The sequence below is a fragment of the Pseudorca crassidens genome, chromosome 13 (assembly GCF_039906515.1).
Source record: "Pseudorca crassidens isolate mPseCra1 chromosome 13, mPseCra1.hap1, whole genome shotgun sequence".
In the NCBI taxonomy this organism is placed as follows: Eukaryota; Metazoa; Chordata; class Mammalia; order Artiodactyla; family Delphinidae; genus Pseudorca; species Pseudorca crassidens.
The window spans coordinates 38,463,413-38,487,280 of NC_090308.1; the positions used below are offsets into that span (position 1 = coordinate 38,463,413).

The following is a 23,868-nucleotide window of genomic DNA, read 5'->3' on the forward strand; positions in this document are numbered from 1 at the left end:
TCAAGGAAGCCTTTTTAGAAATAGTTGCATTGAGGCAGAAATAGAGACACAGATGTAGAGAACAAACATATGGACACCGGGGGGAAAGAGGGGTGGGATGAATTGGGAGATTGAGATTGACATACATACACTAATATGTATAAAATAAATAACTAATGAGAACCTGCTGTATAGCACAGGGAACTCCACTTCACTGTACGGTAGAAATTGACACAACGTTGTAAAACAACTATACCCCAATAAAAGAAAGAAAGAAGGAAAGAAAGAAAGGAGGAAAGAAGAAGGAAAGAAAGAAAGAAGGAAAGAAGGAAGGAAGGGAGGAAGGAAGGAAGGAAGAAAGAAAGAAAGAAAGAAAGAGAGAAAAGAAAGCAAGAAAGAAAGAAAGAAAGAAAGAAAGAAAGAAAGAAAGAAAGAAAGAAGAAAGAAAGAAAAGAAAGAGTTGCATTGAACAATTTTGAGAGATGATGACACTCTGAGTTAAGGTATTTCTAGAGTGAGGGAACTGTACCCATTTATTGCCCAGGCGTATCAATTTTCCTTGTGAATCCTGCAAAATAAAAATAACTCAGCACTTTTTATAAAAGTGTTTAGAGATGTGGAGCAGAGCACAGGGCAGTCAGGATAGCCAGGGGATAAATGATTAGGTGATCAGGGGCTGATGGCAAAGAACACTGCACACCATCCTATGACATCCTATTATCCTGTTGGGGACACTCAACCTCTCATGGGCTTGAAGGACAGGCTCAAAGTGACTATAGCAGTCAGCCCCGAATCACAGTAATTTGAACAGGGATGGTTTAACATAAAGAATCGCTAACTATAACATGGGATTGGAGTGCCCAGGGATTAGCTAGTAAGAAGTAAAAACAAGTCTAAAGAATATAGGAATCCCAGATACAAGGAGCAGCCACTCCCTCTCGGGTAGATAGAGCCTGAAGACCAACCTGCTTCCACCCCCAAGGCTGCGATCCCGACCTTGTTGGAGAGGGCACAGAAGTGGCTCACTGGATGTAGAGGATGCTGTGATGCTGCCCTGGTGGAACTTACCGGAAATTCACCCTCCAGGGTGCCAGCAAAAACTATTCAAGGGCAGATGACTCAGCTGGAGGCACTCCTTATAAAAATGCCTAAGGGTAGAGGTACTGAGGAATCTGCTGGCTGCTGCATTCTGCTGCCCAGCGTGAACTGCCTAGCGGGGCACTGGGGAAGCTGCCTGTACTGGAGGAGCCTAATGCTCCAGAGCGATGCATTTCCAGGCTGCAGGCGCCAGACAAGAGGAACACGCTGGAACCGGGAAGAAAAGCCTGTCCTCCTGCAGTGTCTCTCCAGCAACCTCTAGTGACAAAGCTTATTCTGTTACTTGCTAATCACAATATTCCATCAGCCTGCTCCGTGTTCACAGAGCAGGTAAAAAGGGTGAATTCCGAGCTGAGAGGCAGCAGTAGAGACAGCATAGAGCCAACATGATTTACATCAAGAATTCACAAAAGGCTTAGAACTGGCAGAGAAAGCAGATGCCGAAAATAAACAAATGGTGGAATGTTGTTTAAGTACTTTGATCCATAGATTCCTTCCGTCACACTCTGCGGCGGGGTGACTGCCCTCCTTCGACCCAGCAGAAAGACTGGAGTTTTATTCTTTGAAGACAAAATAGAAGGTCTTTGGACTGGGATGTGCCAGGAACAGTGTGAAAATCAGGCGAATGTGGTGAAAACAGACATACTGAATGTTGAGCCCCCTGTGCTCTTCCTTCCTCGTTTCCTGGCTCAATGTTGACAACCTTTTAGTTCCCACCCTTAAAATGAGAAGGCAAGGTTAATGAGATGTCTGAAGAAGCCTCTAACATGAAAGATAGAGACCAAAATAATAATTGAAATAAAGACCTTAGAAAGGAGAAGAAAGTTCAATTATTCTCAAAGAAACAGGAAAAAAAATTGCAAGACTTTCTTGCAGTATAAAGGAACATTTGGTGGAAAAAAAAGAACATGATAAAAAACATGATGGCAGAGATGAAAAATTCAATAGTAGTGATGAAAGATAATGTCAAGGAAACCATCCAGATACTAGAGTACAAAGACAAAGAGATGGGAAATAAGAGAAAAGATAAGAAAAGGGTAAGCTGGGACAAAGTGAGAGAGTGGCATGGACATATACACACTACCAAATGTAAAATAGATAGCTAGTGGGAAGCAGCCGCATAGCACAGGGAGATCAGCTCGGTGGTTTGTGACCACCTAGAGGGGTGGGATAGGCAGGGTGGGAGGGAGGGAGATGCAAGAGGGAAGAGATATGGGGACATATGTATATGTATAACTGATTCGCTTTGTTATAAAGCAGAAACTAACACACTATTGTAAAGCAATTATACTCCAATAAAGATGTTAAAAAAAAGAATATGTGTAGGAAAAAAAAAAAGAAGAAGATGGCTCAGGAGGTACAATATTTGAATCACAGAAGTTTCCAAAAGAGAAATCAGATGAAACAGGCAATCATCATAAAAGCCAGGGAACCATCATTAAAATAATTTAAGAAAATTTCACAGACATGAGTTTCCAGATTAAAAGGACTCACTAAGTGACAGCAAAAAAAAAGATGAAAAATAGGCCTAACTAAGTGAAATTTCAGGTAAATAGAGATAAGCTTCAAGTTAAAAAAAAAAAAAAGACAATAAGTATGCCATGCAAAAATAAGGAACCAAATGAGATATCTCAACAGCAACACTTTTCTCTAGAGGAGAGTGGAACAGCATTTTCAATATTATTATATAAAGAAAAGAATCTTTCAATGTAGGAATCAATGACCACTTACCGGTGTTATGGTAAAATAAAGATATTTTCAGATGCACAAATTCTCAAATATTGTATTTCCCATGCACCTTTTCTCAGGAAATAATTAGAGGATGTACTCCAATAAAACAAGAGAGTAAGCAAGAAAGATGAAAAGAGGGAATCAAGAAAGCAGGATACCCAAATTAGAAGAAAAACAAGGGAATTCTCAGCATGACAGGGAAAGTTCCTAGACAAGTGCTTTGAAGTATCCCTAAAGAGCAGTCAGTTCAAGTAGAGAATGAATGGACTTCTCCAGATGGATGACTCCATAACAAAATAATTGGAACTGATAGATTACCTGAGAAGAATGATCTTGGGGATAATGGTACTGAAAGGCTATTGTGAAAAATTAGCAAAAGATTTAAATAAAACCAATCTAATGAATAAAGCAAGGCTATTACCAATGTCAAGAAAAATGAAAGTTTAAAAGGAAGTGTAATTTTAGTGAATTCCTAAAATGTTCAGCTATAAATATTATTTACATAGTCATAATAATGTAAGCAATTAATTAAATCTAGACAAAACTTTTAATGTAACTGTATTGTGGGAAATGGGGAGGGAACCAGAGGAGATGAAAGTTTCAGGGAGCTAAATGCTCAACCACCATATTAGAAAGTCAATTGATAATATTTAAAATTGAATAATCAAAATATAGGAGTATAGGCATATTATTGAGAAATATGAACATGTATGAAGAAGGAATCTCTGAAGGAATTAAAAAATTGCAGGAGAGATTGACAGAAATGTATTTTGTTATATGTTCCATTTATAAACTATGTGTATATATTACTTTTTCAAAAAAAATGTAAAAAGGAATAAAAGGATATTAGTTTAAAATATTTGCATGTTCACACTCATTGAACAAATATGTGTTAAGAATTCACTCTGTGCCTGTCTCAATGCTCTGCACTGGGGATAAAACTGGAATAAGACAGGGTTCCTACCCTGAAGGAGCTCATACAATTGGAAGATGACAGAAGGGTGACGAGAGAAACATGAAACAAATAAAGGGGAGGACATTGCCATTAAGTGCTAGATGTAGAGTATGAATTGTAGCATGGGGAATTCAATTGTCTAAACGACGTATAAGAGAAAATGTTTCTTGAAAAATAAATGTTTTCACAGTTTAATAGAGGTTACCATATTAGTTCATTAATAATAATAGAAGTAATAGGTGCTACTTTTTTTTTACCACCTCCTACGTATTAGATGCTCATACTCAGTCTTTTACCTTCATCCTTTGGTTTAATCCTAGCTCTAATGAGGCAGATCTTATTAGCCTCATTTTACAGATGAGCTGAATCATAGTAGCGTTAAGAATAGAAAAGCTTCACATCTGTGCCAATAGCTGACATGAGTCAGACTCAAAGGGAGGGAATGAACTAGATTATTTTCTTGGCTTACTTCAAATACTGTGATTTTACAGTGTATCTCTTTCTATAGGTTGTAGTCAGTAGAGTTGAAAAGTCACTGTTACCAGAACCTCACAATACTATTGAAATGGACCTGTGTGCTAGAACATGGAGAGGTCTTTGCAAAAGAAGAAGTCTTTGTCCTGCAAAACATTCCTTTAAAAGTTTGATATTAACTATTTATCTATACAGATATATGTAGCTACCAAAGAAAGTATTTCTTCTTTCTCTTTAAGTAAACTTCTTAAAATTTCCATATGAATGAATTCAAAGCACCATGAAAATATGCTTAATTGTCCTCTTCTTTTGTAATTCCCAAAATGCTAATATTGTTCATTATACTTTTAATATATTTATTCTGAATAATTTAATTTAAACTCTAGTTACTTAACTCCGTTTTCCTCCATATGCACCTGCCATTTATCTCTCTTTATAACCTAAAATAAAGCATAAAAAGTGAATAAAAAAATAAAACGCTTAACTGTATTTTGTATTCATTCTGCCATCCTATTATTGAAATACTTTGAATAGCATCTCCATGTGACCTGTGTAACTATCACAATACTGTATTCTAAATTGAAATGACAGATACTACCAATATTTGATGTCCTTTCGTCCTATTATTCTCTATGTATGGTTTTCCATCTTGATGTTAGATGACATTCTGAAAAGAGTAGGATGAGATTTTACATTTGCTAAGAGATTTCTTTTTTTAATGCTTCAGAGCTACTCGGGAAGTCAAGAGTTCAGCCTTTGAACATCTATAAACCATTGTGTAAATTATAGAAGCTTTTAAAGTCCTCACCATAAAAACCTCATAAAAGGTTATTTTCATATTTAAAACTCACTGTGAATTTATTTTTAGACCAGAAAATGAGTTGAGAGTTGTCTTTAAGCTACTGTAATTCCCAGGTGTGTTTCCAATTAATTAGAGTATGTCAAAACAGGTCTGCTGAAATTAAATTACCTTTATTCTTCCTTTAGAACACATTTCCAAATCTGGGAGAAAAAGATTCAATAAACTACCAGCAGCAAGGTTCTAGAGTATGAATGGTAAATAAAATATTCTAATGGTACACAGGGATCTATTTTATGGACTTAGCTTTGTTATTCACTGATCTAAAGCCAACCTGCATGCATCAAAAGTAAATAAAAAATGACTCAAGACAGTAGTCATAATCCTGTCTTTCCCTGCATTTGTACAGCACTTATTCTGAGCCGTCCTAATACATTTGCTATGTCCTACTATGTATTGTGTTTGTGTGTAAGTCTTGTCTCCCCTGCTACAATACAACGCTTTAAGAAAGACCCCTTCTCTTATTCATCTTTTTATTCCTACTGTACCTAAGTTCTGATTTTGCATATATTTAGCACTTAATACATTATTCTACTGGCACTTTAAAAAAATACATCTGTCCATTAAAGAATACTTGGAGAACACAGTAAAGGTAAAAACAACAACAACAAATGAATCACTGCTTGTTCATCTAAAAACACCAGAAATTATATTTTAAAATACTACCCCCCCTTTACTTTTTTCCTATTTGTGGCCATTTTAATATAGTTATAAGCCTGGTGTCTGCATAATTTGTTTGTAAAGTTAGACATGATAACACAAACAGTTTCCATGCTATTTTCAAACTGTAGTAAACAGTGAAATAGCTACCTAATATTTCATTTAGAGCCTTTTAAAACATAAAGTTATTCATAATTCTTTTGCTATGAGGCAGGAAGGTTATTGTAAACACCCTCAGTGTTCTTGAAAAGTTGTGCATCCTTCTGAGGATAGAAGTGTGGCCAGCGATCCAGTGATAAGACACATCTCAGGGTATAGGTTTTAGGATGTATTGTATCCAAGGGAACTTTGTGTTACCCACAGCTCTGAAGTGTGAGGTACTGGGGTACATCAGATATTACTGGCAGTTTTGTTCCCCTGCTTTTCTACCTTTACCACCCAAAAAACTGACCTCCAGAAGAGGAAGCTGTTCACAGTTTTTGGCAGCTAAAGACCTGCACTGCCTCAGCTCACCAAGTCACCCCATATTTATACTGTTAATTGGGAGGCTTCCATTAAAGAGAAATTAACCTTTAAGAGAAGAACCCTGTTCTTGGGCCTTCATCACCCATAGATGAAACCCCTTGACTCTATACATGGGCTCCCAGGGTAGTCTCTCCAGGCTCTACCTCTTAGCCACACATCTTAACCCCAATAACCCCCTGCTGTCCTGGATGCCAGCCTCTGCTCTGTGATATATTATATATTCAGCTCTCAGTGTTATATATTCAGCTCTCTGCTTGATCCTTTTGAAGCTACTGATGTATTCAGATAATTTTTTAATTTTTTATTGGGAGAGGGATGGAAATCCCCACCCAAGTTCTGTCATGGACACTGCCTTTTCTGGCAGGCTCCATTCTAACATCCAGGCCCAGATCTCAAAACTCCCTTCCAGGCTAAAGCCCTAGACCATCTTTTTGTGCAAGAGAAAAGATCAGACACTGATTATCTGGGAGACAATTTTCACATTTTTTAGTGTATGATAGGTGCTTAGTGAATACTTGTCTACTATTTAGACATTTCCTAGAGGTGCTAGAAAGAAAAACATTTTAAAAATTTTTAATGGAAGTCAAAATAATGGTTACTTTGGGAGTTGAATAATGTCTGGTACTGAGCATGAGGGAAGTTTCATGGGTACTGGAAATCTATAACTTGATTTAGGTGGTTGTTAGGATGGGTACACTTGATAAAAATCCAAGAGTTGTACACTTGTATCAATAACGACTGGTTATTCCCTGGGGACCCAGTGGTTAAGAATCTGCCTGCCAATGCAAGGGACATGGATTCGATCTCTGGTCCGGGAAGATCCCACATGCCGCAGAGCAACTAAGCCTGTGCGCCACAACTAATGAAGACCGTGAGCTCTAGGGTTCGTGCTCTGCAACAAGAGAAGCCACTGCAATGACAAGCCCGTGCACCGCTGCGAAGAGTAGCCCCCGCTCACCACAACTAGAGAAAGTCCACACGCAGCAACTAAGACCCAACGCAGCCAAAAGTAAATAAATAAATAATAATTTTTTAAAAGGATAACCATTATTGTATGTATCAATAAAAAGTCACCCCTGAAAACAAAAAGCAAAATCCTTGAGTTATTAGAATATTCCTAAAAACCTTTCTATCTCTAAAACTTCTGAGATTCTAAGACAGAATCCACTAAATAAACATTCAGATGATCCGTACGTGACCAGGGTACCTCTATCTTCCTGGCCCATGGGTGGGAGTAAGGTTATCAGCACAGAGTAAGCTAGAATGGAAATTAGAATCAGCTGTCTGCTCACCCCAGCTCTAAACGGGATATCTTCCAAATGTCCCTGAAGGAACTTAAAGAATCTCCAGGAAAGAATCTCCCCTGCTCCAATATTCAACGGGGATCGCTCACCTTTCCACTGTTCCCTGTCTCTTCTCCCTAACTTCATTCCTTGGCTACTCCCATTCTCAATACTTGTTTCAGTATTGCCTCATTTGGTGGAACCTCTTCTGCTTTCTGATCTTGTCCTGTCCTATTTGATTCTAAATTTTCCATATCCCCTCAGTTTCCATCAGCCTGGCTCTTGCTACAAGCTAAGTCTGAATGAACAGTGGTATAGCTGCAAAATAGGACACACAGCAGCTGGACTAGCCTCTGGCCTCCCCACTAATAGAGGGGTCCGGGACACAGGAAAACTGGATGCAGCGTACCAACGTGAAGGAGGCCAAGCCTGAGGTCTGCAGCAGAGTAATCAGAATTGGGAATTCAGGCAAAGCTTACAGGAACAGTTACCTATTAAATATTAAAAAGGAAAAAGAACTTATTCATCATCGAAGAGTTGATCTTAGCAGAAGGCACAAAGAGAGTTGGAAGTTGAAGGCAAGAACTTGGCCGAGTGATTGAGCATCAGTGATCAGAATTATGAAAGATGGATGTGCAAGAGGGAGAGGGAACTGAAAGCCAACTCTGATTCATCCTGAGATCTCCTGTGGGGTCATGTTAAATCAAAAGCAGTCCCCAGAGAGGCCGATCTGAAGCCTGAAGGTGAGGATGAATAGAATTGCCTGGATGATGTGAAGAACAAATGACTGGAAAAAGAAAAAAGCTCTATATTTATACTATATCCTCCAGAAAGACAGGCACAGGTTTGCTCCCCAGCCCCAAGCAGTTATGTTTGTGCTCTTTGAGATTTACACTTTCTACTATAGGATATTTGAGTCTGCTGAAATGCCAAGAACTTTTGTATACTACCAGTCCAGGACCATTTTCACATAAATTTGTGGCTTCTGTTTTTCCCAGGCATATGGGGCATAGGAATTCTGGCCCCAAACCAGAGAGAAGGCTTGTTGAGAATTCTCAAGGAAAGAATTTTCTTTTTTCCCTTTTATCCAGCACAAAGGCCAAGAAAGGTAAGCCTCTTAATAATCACCATCTCCTGGCTAAGATAGTTCACCCCCTTAACGTGTTCCCTTTGGAATTCCTGGATTTGCCTCTGTGTCTTGCTCCAATCTCTCATGTTGCATATGAGCCCAAGTGTTCCTGACCCTGACAATCTACCCATTAAAATAAAACTTTAAATTGCCAGGGATCAACAGATGCCCTCAGTGCAAATGCTGACTTCAGCACTGACCGGGAGAGAGACTCATAATTTCTTATTGTTTCTGGACTTTAAGGTCTTCCCTACAGTTATACATTTTAAAAAGTCTTTTATTCAGTTGTTCCGTACTTGCACTCCAGGACCCAGGTAGAAGGAGAACACTCATCTGTGGTTTGATCTTCTCAATGTAGAGAGTAAGAAGAGTAAGAGAGCTGGTGAAACCAGCTCTGGTTTAGATAAAAGTTTCTGCTCTGGTGAGTGTACTGTGACTTCTGCTCACATTTCCTTGGCCAAAATATGCCCATGGCAGAGCTCGGTGTCTGTGGTGTGGGAAGGTATGCTCCTCCCAAGGAAAACACTGTCAGCACAGGGCAGTGGCTGAGATATACAATCCTGTTACAGGGAGGAAGAGAATGAATAATTAGAAACAATAATACAAGCTGCCACAAGGGAGATCACAGGTGGAAGAACAAGTCTGATGAATAAGTTGATGTGTTCACATCAGACATGTGATGCTTGAAATGTCTATGAGACACCCAAGCACAGATGCTGAGCAAGCAGTTGGATATATGGGTCAGAAGGTGAGGGAAAATAACTGAATGGGAGAGATATATTTAGAAACATTAATTGAAAATGGTAGCTGAAATCTTATGGAAGTAAATGAAATCTTTCAGGGACAAGAGGATAAACTTGCCATTTGCACATTAATATTTGCATTCTTCCAATTTTCCTTAAAACACAAAGCTCTCTTGGTCTTTCACTTTTCAATTTTTTATAGAAACATGGATATCAAGAAATACTTCTCTATTATAAGAAAATCAATAACTGAGGTAAGCAATAACTGAGGCTTAAGGTCAATGTGTGAAGGATAGCAAAGAGAGTAGTAAGTGGAATAGATTACAGTACATATCCTATCCAAATGGGCAGCTCTAGCTAACTATTGCCAGGTAGAAACACTAGCTTAGGTTGTCCAAATGGTCCAGTGTTTTCAGGAAAAGCTGAAAACATATTTAATGGGTAGTCCCCAATTTAAAAATACTGAATATAATTATTTCAAAATATTGCAAGGGCCAAATTATTATTTTCATTATCACTATCAACATTATTATTGTTATTCACTATCTGTAGGCAGATTTGGTCTATGGGGTCACCAATTTGATATATGATCTATGATACAGAGTGAGAAGAGGACAAAGAAAGAAACCTGAGAACATTTAAAGAATGAGCAGAAAAAGAGAACTCCACTAAGAAAAGTGGTAGGAGAAACATAAGAGGACAGGGAAGTCACAGATCCCCAAAAAAGGAATATTTCTAGAAGACCCTAGTCTGGTTATTTTAAAGCATTAATGCTTCCTTATATCTCAAAAATGCACACAAAAAATGTGTTTTATATTACTTGAACTAAAAATATAATCTTGAGATGCTGGTGTGTTAAGATACCACCACAATTTTAAAGAGGTTAGGATATGTCCTGAAAAGTGTCTGCAATGCAAATCTTTATATATTTTTAAACCAAGACATTTTATTCACTAATGTGCTGTAAAATGTTTGTCCTTCAGTGAATAAAATATACAATTATGGCTATACCAAAATACGAGAGAAATATGAAAGATGTTATATAACTGGTCAAAAAATATTTTAATGATAATTTCAAGCCAGAAAATATAGCACAGCCTGTGAAAATGTGCTAAATCATTTTTCAAGCTATGGGAAGTAACTGTCTCTGAGCACCCAGGTGTCTCTAACAAACATGCTAAAATTAGACAAAAAAGTGCATTAAGAGAGACTGGCATCAGCTTTCAAGGAATCTTAAATGAAGGATGATGCTATTTGAGCACCTGCACTCAGCGGCTGGACACTGATACCTTAATGGCATGGATGCTACTTGAACTATATAGTAAAAAAAGCAGTGCTTCATTAAGTTCATATTTATTCCAGGTTGTCAAGGCCCATACTCCCTAAAACAACGTGAACTTTATACTAAAATGAATTATTTTATCAAAAGGAAAATGCATTTAATTGATGGTAAAGATTCTAAAATAAGGAAGAACCCAGATTATTAAAGGTTATTAAAACCATAATCATGAAGATCAAAAGACTTGACAACCATTGACCTCAGAAAGAAGACTCATTACTCATTACTGCAGTCTACCACCAAATGTAATAAATGTATGCCCAGCCCACTGAATCGGGAATTGAAAAAACCATTTATGAATATACCTTTGTTAGCATCTTTCCAAAGAATGTGGATAGTTGTCTGTTTTAACTTCTAGAAAATATTTTGGGAACTGCCATTAAAGACATTGGAATCAACTCATTATCATTACCAGAAACTATTGATATAATGTAGTTGCATATGTTTGGCTAAATATAATAGAAATCTCTTTGAGTTTTGTTTCGTTTTGTTTTTTGATCTTCCCATAATCTTTTGTCTCTCCTAAATTTGTTTGGTATTGGAGTCCTCACTTGCTTTGGGTGATTGTCCTTCCTTGACCCTAGCCTGGAACAGCTTCATGAACCAAGAGATGGTTATGTGACCAAGGCCTGACAACCATGATTGTCCACTGCACTGGCCACAGGAAGTAGCAGAGGAATGGGCAGAACTAAAGCTAGGTATTCAGTCTGCCCTGTAATACCCCTAAATAAACAAGTCCTCTCTTTTGGGGTACTAAATGGAATGATATGTATCCTTCATGAAGGAAGCTTGTGGTAGTAGAATAGAATTAAGCTACAAGAATAAAAGAAAAGAGACAAGTGAAGGAAAAAGAAAATCCTGAAGAGCTTATTTAAGTCCCTGGATTCAGTCACCCTGAAATACAAAGTAAATTTCTTTATTTCCTCAAGCCACTTGGAATTGGGTTTTAAGAAATAGAAACATTTGGGGCTTCCCTGGTTGCGCAGTGGTTGAGAGTCCGCCTGCCGATGCAGGGGACATGGGTTCGTGCCCTGGTCCGGGAAGATCCCACATGCCACGGAGCGGCTGGGCCCGTGAGCCATGGCCGCTGAGCCTGTGCATCCGGAGCCTGTGCTCCACAACGGGAGAGGCCACAACAGTGAGAGGCCCAAAAAAGAAATAGAAACATTTGTATAAATTATTAACATCAAATACCAACTATCCATAATAGTGATAACGTTTGAATAAATTTAAAAGTAATATATAAGCCTCTCGTGAGGCATAATTTTTACTTCCTCTGTGACTTTTAAATCTTTATAAGGATTGCTACATGAAAATTTCAGAGACTCACTACCCTTGTCTGACTCTTTCAAGGTAGATATGTAGTTAGTTATGAAAAATTACTGAAGAGTGACCTTTGAGAGAAAAGAAACCAGGATCTACATAATTCATGAGCTGCAGAGTTCATCTCCAAAAAACCTGGAAATTACCATATTTAGCATACCAAGAAAATGCATTGGGCACATATAGCAAAATGAATTTCCCTGCATCTAAGAGAATGCAATATCTACTTATTTTATAGAAATAAACTAGGATTCCATGCATGCAAAAAGAGGTAAGTTCTCTATTCTCTGTAGCAATCGGAACAATTCTAGAGACAATCTCAGGCAGCATGTTTTGTGTGAACTCTCAGCTACACAGTGTAAAGGTTTATAACTAGCAATGTGTGAAAAGACTCAAAGAAAATTATTTCCTGTACTAACTGTATAAATGTACTGCAAATGAAAATTTATCTATAGAAAAAGGTTGAAATAGTGGGACAATCTTCTGTTCTCTTCCTCAGCATTACAATTTAGTTTTATTAATATTTATTGAGCACCTAGTATGTGCTAGATACTGAATATAAAAAATGAACATGACATAGCCTCTGCTACCTAGGAACTCAAAGCCTGCTGAGAATTTTCTTCCATTATTCCTAATCTCGTTGAGGAGCCAATGACTTCAATACTGAAAAGGTTATTAAGGAAAGAGCTTTCCCTACCATGGGCCAATCTGGCCTCTGTCTCAATAAACGCATCATAAAACTGATTTATCTGTAGAAGCATAGTTGAAAGGATTGGTTATGTGTAGTCTTATTTCTGTGGTGCAAGGCTAAGTCCTATTCTCTTAGTTGTATTCTTCCATCCCATTTACCCACTATCACCACCAGTACTCTCACTGAAAGTATTCAAAAAACTTTGGAAACTGGGTGCAGGTTATATGTGAACTTCCTGTACTATCTTTATGGTAAATCTATTCTAAAATTTTCTTAAGTTTTTTTTTTTAAACTTAATGTGTGGATAATGAGCTTTTCATGTAGGTATTTTCAATAAATGTTGCCAGCAATTATCAATCAGTCATACAAGAAGCTTAGGACATTGAAAAACAACTTAAAATATTAACATTATTATCTTCTATATTAAGTATTTTTCTGATATGAAAAAAGAAATGAGATTTCTTCTAGAGGCAATTTTTATTTTGATCATTACTTTTCAACACATGTTCAGGGACCACAGGAACCGAAAGACATCAAAGAAGCTTAGTGATCATCTGCTGATGTTTCGCAAGGGATGTGTCATTGACATTTCAGTCAGAACAATTCTCTATAGTACAACAGCGTCCCATGAATTAAAGGATAACTAACATTCTGGCCCCTGCCCTGTAGCACTCTTCAGTTACTGTGACAAACAAACCTAGATATTTCCAAATACCTACTGGAAGGAGGTACCATATGGTACCACTAGCCTGTTCCCTATTTTTGGAATGGGGTAAATAGAAGTCCAGAGAAGTTCTATGGCTTGATTAAGGTCACAAAGGTAGCAAAATTCTAAATAGCAAGCAGGCTTTTCTTAATCAATATTCCTAAGATACATGAATGTTTTCTTAATCCTATAGCATTACATTTAAGGTTTCTGAATTTTTGGTGTTTGGATTTAGTGTGAATTATTAAACCAAATTCTCAAACAAGAAAACTCAAGGGGGGAATTTCCTGGCGGTCTAGTGGTTAGGACTCGGCACTCTCACTGCCGTGGCCTGGGTTCAATCCCTGGTCGGAGAACTAAGATCCTACAAGCTGTGTTGTGCAGCCAAAAGAAAAAAAAAAAGAAAGAAAGAAAAGAAAACTCAAGGCCTCTATGAAATTGGATTTAGTAATTGATTTTGAATTACTAATAGATTTTTTTAAATTTCATCTCTATTAACATAAGCATATACCTCATGACTTTTTTTTGAATTTTATTTATCTTTTATACAGCAGGTTCTTATTAGTTACCTATTTCATGCATATTAGTGTATACATGTCAATCCCAATCTCCCAATTCATCCCACCACCTCCTCCCCCCTCACCACTTTCCTCCCTTGGTGTCCATACATTTGTTCTCTACATCTGTGTCTCTATTTCTGCCCTGCAAACCAGTTCATCTGTACCATTTTTCTAGGTTCCACATATATGCGTTAATATATGATATTTGTTTTTCTCTTTCTGACTTACTTCAGTCTGTATGACAGTCTCTAGATCCATCCACGTCTCTACAAATTACCCAATTTTGTTCCTTTTTATGGCTGAGTAATATTCCATTGTATATATGTACATACATCTTCTTTATCCATTCGTCTGTTGATGGACAAATTTAGATTGCTTCCATGACCTGGCTATTGTAAATAGTGCTGCAATGAACATTGGGGTGCATGTGTCTTTTTGAATTATGGTTTCCTCTGGGTATATGCCCAGTAGTGGGATTGCTGGGTCATATGGTAATTCTATTTAAAAAAAAACAAACAACCCAATCAAAAAATGGACAGAAGACCTAAATAGACATTTCTCCAAAGAAGACATACAGATGGCCAAGAAGCACATGAAAAGCTGCTCAACATCACTAATTAGTAGAGAAATGCAAATCAAAACTACAATGAGGTATCACCTCACACCAGTTGGAATGAGCATCATCAGAAAATCTACAAACAACAAATGCTGGAGAGTGTGTGGAGAAAAGAGAACCCTCTTGCACTGTTGGTGGGAATGTAAATTGATACAGCCACTATGGAGAACAGTATGGGGGTTCCTTACAAAAAACTAAAAATAGAAATACCTCATGACTCTTAAGGACAATTTAAGAAAATAGTTAAAAACTTAAAGCAAGCAATAAGGTAAGTGGTGAAGATGAGAAAGATCTCATTTCTTCCCAGCAGTGCCACAGTACACAAATGACTGCAACAGGATTAGTGGGAACAACCTTCAATTTGGCCATGGACCCACGAAGAGAATTATATATACCTAAATCTACAGAGAGGAAGGTCAAAGTCAAATCTGCAAATATTGGACTAGCTAGACCACCCCTTATGTAAAGATGATCAAGGAAATTTAAGACCTAGGAAAAGATTCTGAAGGACAAGGGAAAGAAAATATAAACCTGAAGCTCAGAAAAAGGACAAGCCTATGAATTTTGTATACTAATCAAGCAGAAAAACATTTTAGAAAACTCCTTGGAGCTCTCAATCTCATGGAAAAAGACAAAGTAGAACCTCAGGCAGAAGGTTCTATTTATGAGGAACTAGCAATATCAAAGTTATAGAACAATGAACATTTATGTGTTGAAACACAGAGCATCATTTATTAGATACATGTGTATATATAATAAAATCTATTAGAAACAGAAAGAATTGAGAACCACCCCCATAACTTTCCATAGAGGATTTTAATACTTCTCATACTTTGACAGCTCAAAAGGATTTTTTTTTTTAATGCAGAAAGTTTGGATAACCTCATAAATGACGTTGAGTTTAGATAGACAGATATCATAGGAAATTATCCTTTTCAAGAATGCATGAAACAAAAACTAATCAACTACTAGGACACAAAACCTCAACTAAACCTGGGTAGAAATGGTAAAAGCCATATTCTCTGACTACAATGTATCAATAACAGAGCTGTAATTTAATGACAACAGTTTAAACAAAAAGGCTCATCATTGTGGAGAATGGAAAAAACATGTCCTAAATAATTGTTCAGTTAAAAGAAAACCAAAGCTACCGGTAAAGAATATTGAGAACATTTTTAAAAATAAGAACTCGTTCTATTAAAATGTAGAAGACATGGCAAAGTTATATGGAGGCAAATGCATAACCTCTTATACTTAATTATTTAATAGGGAAAAATAATTTAAAAGAACAAGCACTTTAACGAAAATAAAACATAAAATGTTAGAGCAATGAAAATAATAAAGTGGAAACTGAATAAAAAGGTAGTTTGATTTATAAAAGAAAAAGCTGGTCTTTGGGGGAAATTTTTGTTTGGAATAATATCTCTGATATTCCTTATTCTGGTCCAGGAATTAGTGGAAACAAAATATAATTCTGGAAAAATTACTGAGCCTGTCTTTGGTCCCATATTGTTTCCTAGGTACTCAATGGTAATGCAGATTTAGAGTCCAGAAATCACCCTAGGTCATAGATCCAAAAGAAGCTCATGGCTTCCCTAAAACTTGGATTCTACTTTCTTTTCCTCTTTTCAGAGTTTTTAATCCCATAAGTACTACCAGTGAAAAACTGGTGATTCACCCAGTATACAAACATCACCTTCTGTATTTAGCGTAAGTAGATGAATCTATTTATCTGTATCTCCAAGACCAAGCCAGAATCCTCACTGTGTCCTCTACCTCTAGGGCACTGCTCTGGTAGCCCTCTGCTGCCCCCTCTTGGTTCTAAGCAATACTTTCTCAGGAACTGGGACAAATGGCTTAAAGCCTCTGAATAAAACCTCCAAATGTTTCAGAAATACCTGTGTAACCAAACCACACTTGGTGGATATTCACTTTTAGTAATGTAATAAAGTTATAGGTGGTTTTCAGTACTCATAATCCTCACATACAACTAAAGGAAATTTGCCAACTGTAAAAACAGAGTACTTATCTTTAGCAAGTAGTTTCAGAAATTAACTTCAGCTCAAAGTTTTCTAGATAAAAACAGTCAAGGTATAGACATAATAAATATTCCCAGTAAGACAGTGATTCTTTACATTGTCATGTAAATGACAAGCTTTACATTGTCAAAGCTGTCATGAACAGCTTTGAAATCAGATGAAGACTAGTGTCCAGAAGAGTGCCTATTCAGAATACATGCACCAGGACACTGTGAGGAGATCTATTTTCAAGAAAAGACTTGCCTCAGCTGTGGGAAGTGCTGTCTTCAGTTAGCCTTCAGCTGTCAGGCCCTGCAGGAAGCCTTGGCTTGCCTGTCACCATGCCCCTTCTAGAGCCCTATACTGACAACTGATTGATGCTGGGATATAAATGTCTGGTCACCTTAGCCCCACTCGAGCAAGTCAAGAGCTGCCCCATGGAGTCAGCTGAGGCTGCATTGAGTCTCTGCCCATTCTTGTTTCCTTCTCCTTCTTACTGCAGCTATTGATCCCAAGGCACAACCTAATAAACATCCTTATGTTAAACCTCATGTCAGAGTCTTCTTGGGGAACCCAACATGTGACAACTATGAACATCACTGCATAAAGTGTTTCCCCCTCCTTGTGGGAATTATTCACAGGCTACAGGAAGAAGCTTTTATAAGTTCCCAAACTTTTTTGGAGAACTTGGAAACGTATTTAACTTCCATACTCCATTTTATATGTAAACTGCCAAAAGCAGATGACATTCATTGAGATCACGAAGGAGACAGGGGAAACAAGGATCCCTGGAGAGAAGTCTCAAGAGCAGGGGCCCAGGGAAAATAGATCTCAAAAAGCACCAGCAAAACTATACTTCCTGAAAATGGGGGTCATCCTGAAATCAATAAGTAATATTCCTAGTTTATGATCTTTGGTGCAAGGACTAGCTAGATTGAGTTGGCATATCTTTCCTCCTAAGAAGAGGTGGGGCTATAAAAAGAATCATAAAGAAAAGTTATATTTGCAGGAAGCAGCATGACTCTGTGACAGAAGAAGAGAAAGCCCTTGCACTATGAAAACTTGCTAGCTTAAAACTCTACCTTGTCTTCTTCCCCCAAAGGAACCTCTGACAAGTGACCAAAGGAACCTCTGACAAGTGACCAGTCTAAGAAAACCTAACTCATTCAATGATGAGTAATATTTTAAGAGGACAGAGTTGATTTTTAAAAATTCCCTTGTTTAAAAAAAGTTTTTTCCTCTTCCCCCTTCCATTAGTTAAAAAATATTTGTTGATTCCTTTCACTTCTTTTCCCTTGAAGCAGCCAAGGCCAGTGACACTGGTAGAGCCAAGGAGATTATTGGGGCTGTTGAAGTGGGCAGGGCATAGCTGGGTCAGTAGTTTGATTACATACAGGAAGAATGAACAAGTAAGTAAATTGAGAATAATGGGAACCAGATTTCTCACTATTAGAAAAAGGAGTTACAAATATGGAAAAGCCAAAGGTCAGAATCAGCCCTGTGGTATTGAATTGTAGTTGGAGTTGTCACTATGAATGCATGCTACTTAATATATAGAGGTAGATGTAGAAATAGATATAAATGTTTATGTGTGAATATAGATGGATGGAAAGATAGATAGATAGATAGACATATTTTCTCTGCCTGGTGGGAAAGCCTAGAAGCAATTGCATCCCAGGGGCAGTGAGCAAACCTACTGCTCAGATCTTAGCTTCTAAATAGAATTCTCCACTATATAGAATGAGAGCTACTTGGTGAAATGAAAGAACAATATGAACCTGGAAGATCTTGTGCCAGAAAGTACAGAAGGGCTAAAACGAAAGTGATGGGGAGATGTCAAAAATAAGGTCCAGCCTCGAGGGAGGAACATCCCATTTGCCAAATAAGTAGCAAATTGAGCATCAAAATAAATAATTATATCAATGATCATCAACCCCTTAAATCAATAGAACTCTATAAGCATGTATGTGTATACACATATACATATATCATATGAATACATAAATAAGAGAGGGGCAAGAAAGCTATGACTTCCAGAAGGATGCAACTAGAATGTAGAAAGAATGATGAAATTAGAAAATCACAATTTGGCAACCATGATAGTAAATATATATTGAGGTAAGAACTTCCAATAAATGCTGAAATGAATGGGTAAATAATTATTGAGAACAAGATATTTACATAATCTCAAAATAACTCCTTTCAAAATACTTATTAATTACAAAGAGAAAAACAGAAAGTTTACAAAGGAGAAACTTCGCAGATACAACTTTAAACAAGTGATAAAAGTTATTATCACTAGTAGTAGGAAAAATTGAATCAAAATCCAGACATGAAGGGCATTCTACAGATTAACTAGACTGCATTCTTCAAAAAATAAAAGGGTCATGAAAGAAAAAGAAAGAATGAGGATGAGTTCCAGAATGGAGGGTAATAAAGAGACATGACAGCTAAAAGCAACATGTAATCCTTCATTGGATCCTGGACCAGATTCTTTTATCTATCTATCTATCTATGTATCTATCTATCTATCTATCTATTATAAAAGATAACATTAGGATAATTGGCAAAATTTGAATGTGCCCTATAGATAGTATTGGAGCAATTAATTTTCTTTATATTATTTTTATATCTTTCCTGTAAATTTGAAATTATTTCAACTAAGAAAGTTTTAAAATGTTGCACTTTTAAAAAGTAAAATATACAAGAAAAATAGTCATAGTGTAGATTTTATCTGTGATCAAACATTCTTCCAAAAAATTAAAAACTTATTAACACTAATCCCTCTAACTAGAAGACCACGAAGCAGAAAGGGGGCATCATGTCTCCCTTATTCTCAATTGATTCAAGCACACTCATTGTTAATTCATGACAAAGAAGACATCAGCAGATGCAGTTGAGTGTTTCAATCCTCAGGCACTCTTCAATCTGCTAAGGATTTCTATCACCACCCTTCAGGTCATAAACCTGAACTTCATCTTCTGCTGAAGATGACTTCAGTCACCGAAGTAACACTGCTTTTGACGTTTCTGCCGTGAAACTAGCCGTCTTTAACCATCTCTGCTCTTTTCTAGCTTTGACTTGGAAACGCATTAACCACTCCTTTGTTGCTTGTTTCTTGTTTGCTGTGTGTGCTTCCCTTGGATCCTAATTTTTTTATTCCAGTCACATACTATTGATTTTATCCAGACTCCAAATTATTCCAGAGCATTTCATGTTGTTTTTATTGCTGATACATCTGCCTTTTACCTAGAGAATAATGCTTTGACATGTTAGTTTGTTCTGATATTTTAACCCAAACCCTTCAAATAAATACTTTATTGATGACTATCTGTTCTATTTTTAAAACAAGATTCTAATTTTCCTTTGGGAAATAATTTTAGTGTGTAAATTCTTACTTAGATCTCTTATTTATATCTCATGTAATAGGTTAATCCAGTTTTCCCATTTTGTCTAATTTTATTCCCAGTGGAAATATAGAACACCTAGTTACCACATTCTAAAAGAGTATATTTTAACAGTGTTTCCCTATACATAATCCATGGGATGTGATGTAGGTTGTCTTTTTTTGTTTCAGAAGATAGAAAGTCCTGAGGTCATATAAATATGAGAAACACTGGCTTAATAGCTTTATCACATCATTTCTCAAAGCCTCTAAAAAGTAATGTGTGATGTGAATCTCTAATAGGGAAAGTACCAAACCTGTTTGAAAAAGATCTCTTTATTTTGGCTCCTTTTTTATTTCAGGACTCCTTCTTTCAACAGAAACAAATAAAATCCCTCTTCCTGTAATTGGCTACCTGAAGTTCTCCCACTTACTGACTGAGTAGCCTTGGACAAGTCATTTGATTTCTCCAGGCTTCAGATTCCTCATCTGTAAAATAGAAATATTAATAATATTTTTCCTGATGGAGTTGCAATGAGGATTAAATGAATTAACACATATAAATATTTATAATAATGGTTTGCATACAATACAGGTTTTAGATTAATATATGATTATTATTGTTATTATTATGATTGATGACAATGTTAAAAGTCATATAGAGGAAAAGCAGCTATATGATTACTTTTACTACCCTGGAATAAATGTCTGTGTTTCTAAATCAAATACAAAACCGAGGAACTAACTTGTAAAATAATCAACTAAAATATTCTTGTTGGCTTTTACTTTTTTAAAAAATTAATTAATTAATTTATTTTTGGCTGAGTTGGGTCTTTGTTGCTGCGTGCGGGCTTTCTCTAGTTGCGGCAAGTGGTGTGGTGCACGGGCTTCTCATTGTGGTGGCTTCTCTTGTTGCAGAGCACAGGCTCTAGGTGTGCAGGCTTCAGTACTTGTGGCCTGCAGGCTCAGTAGTTGCAGCTCATGGGCTCTAGAGTAGTTGTGGTGCACGGGCTCAGTTGCTCCGCAGTATGTGGGATCTTCCAGGCCCAGGGTTCGAACCTGTGTCCCCTACATTGGCAGGCAGATTCCTAACCACTGTGCCACCAGGGAAGCCCAGATTTTTACTTTCGAAATGGAATATCATCCATTAGTGTCAGCTCTCTTAATTTGGTTCTCATGTTTTAAAAGTAAATATGGGGTCTTCCCTGGTGGCGCAGTGGTTGAGAGTCCGCCTGCTGATGCAGGGGACACGGGTTCGTGCCCCGGTCCAGGAAGATCCCACATGCCGCGGAGTGGCTAGGCCCGTGAGCCACGGCCGCTGAGCCTGCGCGTCCGGAGCCTGTGCTCCTCAACGGGAGAGAGGCCGGCGTACCGCAAAAATAAAAAAATTTTTAAAAAAATGTAAATATGTGTTACAAAATAAAAAGTCATTAATGGACAAAATATTACCTCTAATAATTCAAGCACTGCCTAGAGTATTAAGAAAAAACAAATCTGATTATAATTTAAAACCAATGTCAGAATGGTAAGATTTTAAAGTGCATCTATTGTATTCAATTACTTTGCATTGGACAGGACTAAACCTTACTACTGCAAACAGATAATATACACAATCTCTTTTAAATTGCAGCCTATTTTGTACTCTATATATTTCTCCCCTACCCCAAGACATACCAACAACCTTATAAAATAAGTCAGGGTTCTTTAATCTTAAATATACTAACCCAACTTTCAAGTGTTTTAATGTATAATTTCAAGATAAAATTTGAATATCTATATAGAATAAAACTCTTATTTGAAACTGAAATTCTAATTCAAAGATAAATATATATAGAATCAACATTTTATTTCTAGAAGAAATAGTTCTACTATTTCTCACTGTTCTTACTGTTCTACTTTCTCAGACAAAACATTGGTTTTATTTATATAAAAGTTACCATATTTTTTGGTTGGCATAAATAATGCCCACACAAATCTTTCAAGGATTATAATGTCTGCTTTTTATGAAGCCTACATTCTGTCTTTAAATAAAAAAGAAAGGTCAAGCTGTAGAAGTCAAAAGAATTTATGACGTTCCCTTACCAGTGCCTACAGAAGAGGGTATTATTGAGGAAACAATGAAGAGCTCTTAAAGAATCAAAAATCAACCCGTTTGCAATTAACATTGGCTGCAGGCAATTTTGGAAGAGGCAGTATATGCATAGAAAATTTTTATTTTTACTTGTAAGTAAATACCAATTTAAAAATTGTCTGTGAGTTTTGGGAACAGCAAATGACAAACAAGATGTACCTATAATATGGAATTATTTGTAATCACACTATGGGTAAAGTGTTTTACTTTTCATTCACTTACATAACATTCACAATCATGCTTTATTTTTTCAGTTCAGTTTGTTTTTTTGCTTCTCTCTTCAGTGACTTGAAAGCGTCTCATGAATTAAGCAACCATACTTTCTGAAAGATTTGCTTCCTTCTCCACATCTCTTTAATCCCAATTTTCTAAGTCAAGGCTGATACCTGCTGAAATAGCGGACGATTTGAACACTGTGAACCTTTAAATTGACTTAATATTTCTAAAAGCTAAGAGGAAAAGTTTTTAAATTCTTCAAGGCTGCAAGGATTTTCTTAGTTAAAATTCGTGGCATCTCACGTTCCTGGCTTTCTAAATGTTACAATTTGTGGCAATTCAAATTTCTGGCTTTCTCAATTAAATTCTAAGACAAATCATAGATTCAAATTTTGTTTCCAAGGTAGTCACTTGTTCTACTCACTTAGGTACAGAAGAGGGCAAATGTTTTCAGGTCCCATTCATGTCCCATTCATTAGACAAGTGAAGTTTTGTTGAGATATTTTATCATAATATACCACACTCATTACCCTTTCTATCACTGAGGATGAACAAAATAGAAAATGAAAATTTGCTTTGTGAGCTAGAGTTTAATTTAATACTGCTTTGTATTGTAGGGGAGCAGAACTTGCCATCCCCAAATATCTCTTTAGCATTCAGATTATTTCTAGCTAAAAATAATCAAGGCCCAAAAAACTCAGGAAGAAACTTTGACCTTTCCCCTAACTGCCTAAAGAATTTAGAGGGTTAATTACAAGAATAGAGCTATTACCAGAGATGTCTGCAATGAACATAGGCTAGGTATTGTGGGGAAAACTTAGAGATCAGAGACTCTGTGTCCTATTGTCTCTGTGCGGCCCAGCAAACATTTGTTTACCAAACTTTTGATTTGCCATCTCCATGTGAATTGCCTTCCTCCCCTTTGAAGTCCCAAGCCACCACCCCCAACATCTTCTTTTGTCTTTAGCTGAAGATAGTACTTAAGGTGAGGGTTTTAGTCATTTTGACAAGTCACTCAGTTTTTCTGGGTCTCACCCAAGGGTGTATGTTATTAAAATTTTGTTTGGTTTTTCTCTGGTTAATCTATCTCATGTTAATTTAATTCTTTGACCAGCCCCAAGAACCTGGAAGGGTAGAGAAACCTTTCTTCCTCCCCAACAGCATTAAAGCCCTTCTATTTTACTGGAATTTGGGGGGATGGGATAGGAAGTAGGAAGAAAACTCTAGGAGATTTTCTCAACGGTTAATGTCACAGATTGCTTATCTCTAAATTTGTTAATATTGTGAGATTTAATAATAGCTATTTATTTAAGACTATCAATGTACTTGCTCGATATTTTTCATAGAAAATAATAATCAATCTGGGAAAAAATAAACATGATTTCCAGATTTTAGTAACTTAGATTATTTTCCAAGAAAATAATTTTGAAAGACATAAGAAATTTTT

General features: G+C 36.8%; 1 long non-coding RNA gene across 2 annotated transcripts in view; it reads left to right on the plus strand.

Moving 5' to 3' along the window:
- The window catches only part of LOC137204582 (uncharacterized), a 72,660-nt gene that overhangs the window by 36,110 nt on the left and 12,682 nt on the right, over positions 1–23,868 (plus strand). For both annotated transcript variants that reach the window (XR_010933730.1, XR_010933729.1), the window contains exon 2: positions 8,563–8,672. This is a non-coding gene — a long non-coding RNA (uncharacterized lncRNA). The remainder of the gene's footprint in view (positions 1–8,562; positions 8,673–23,868) is intronic.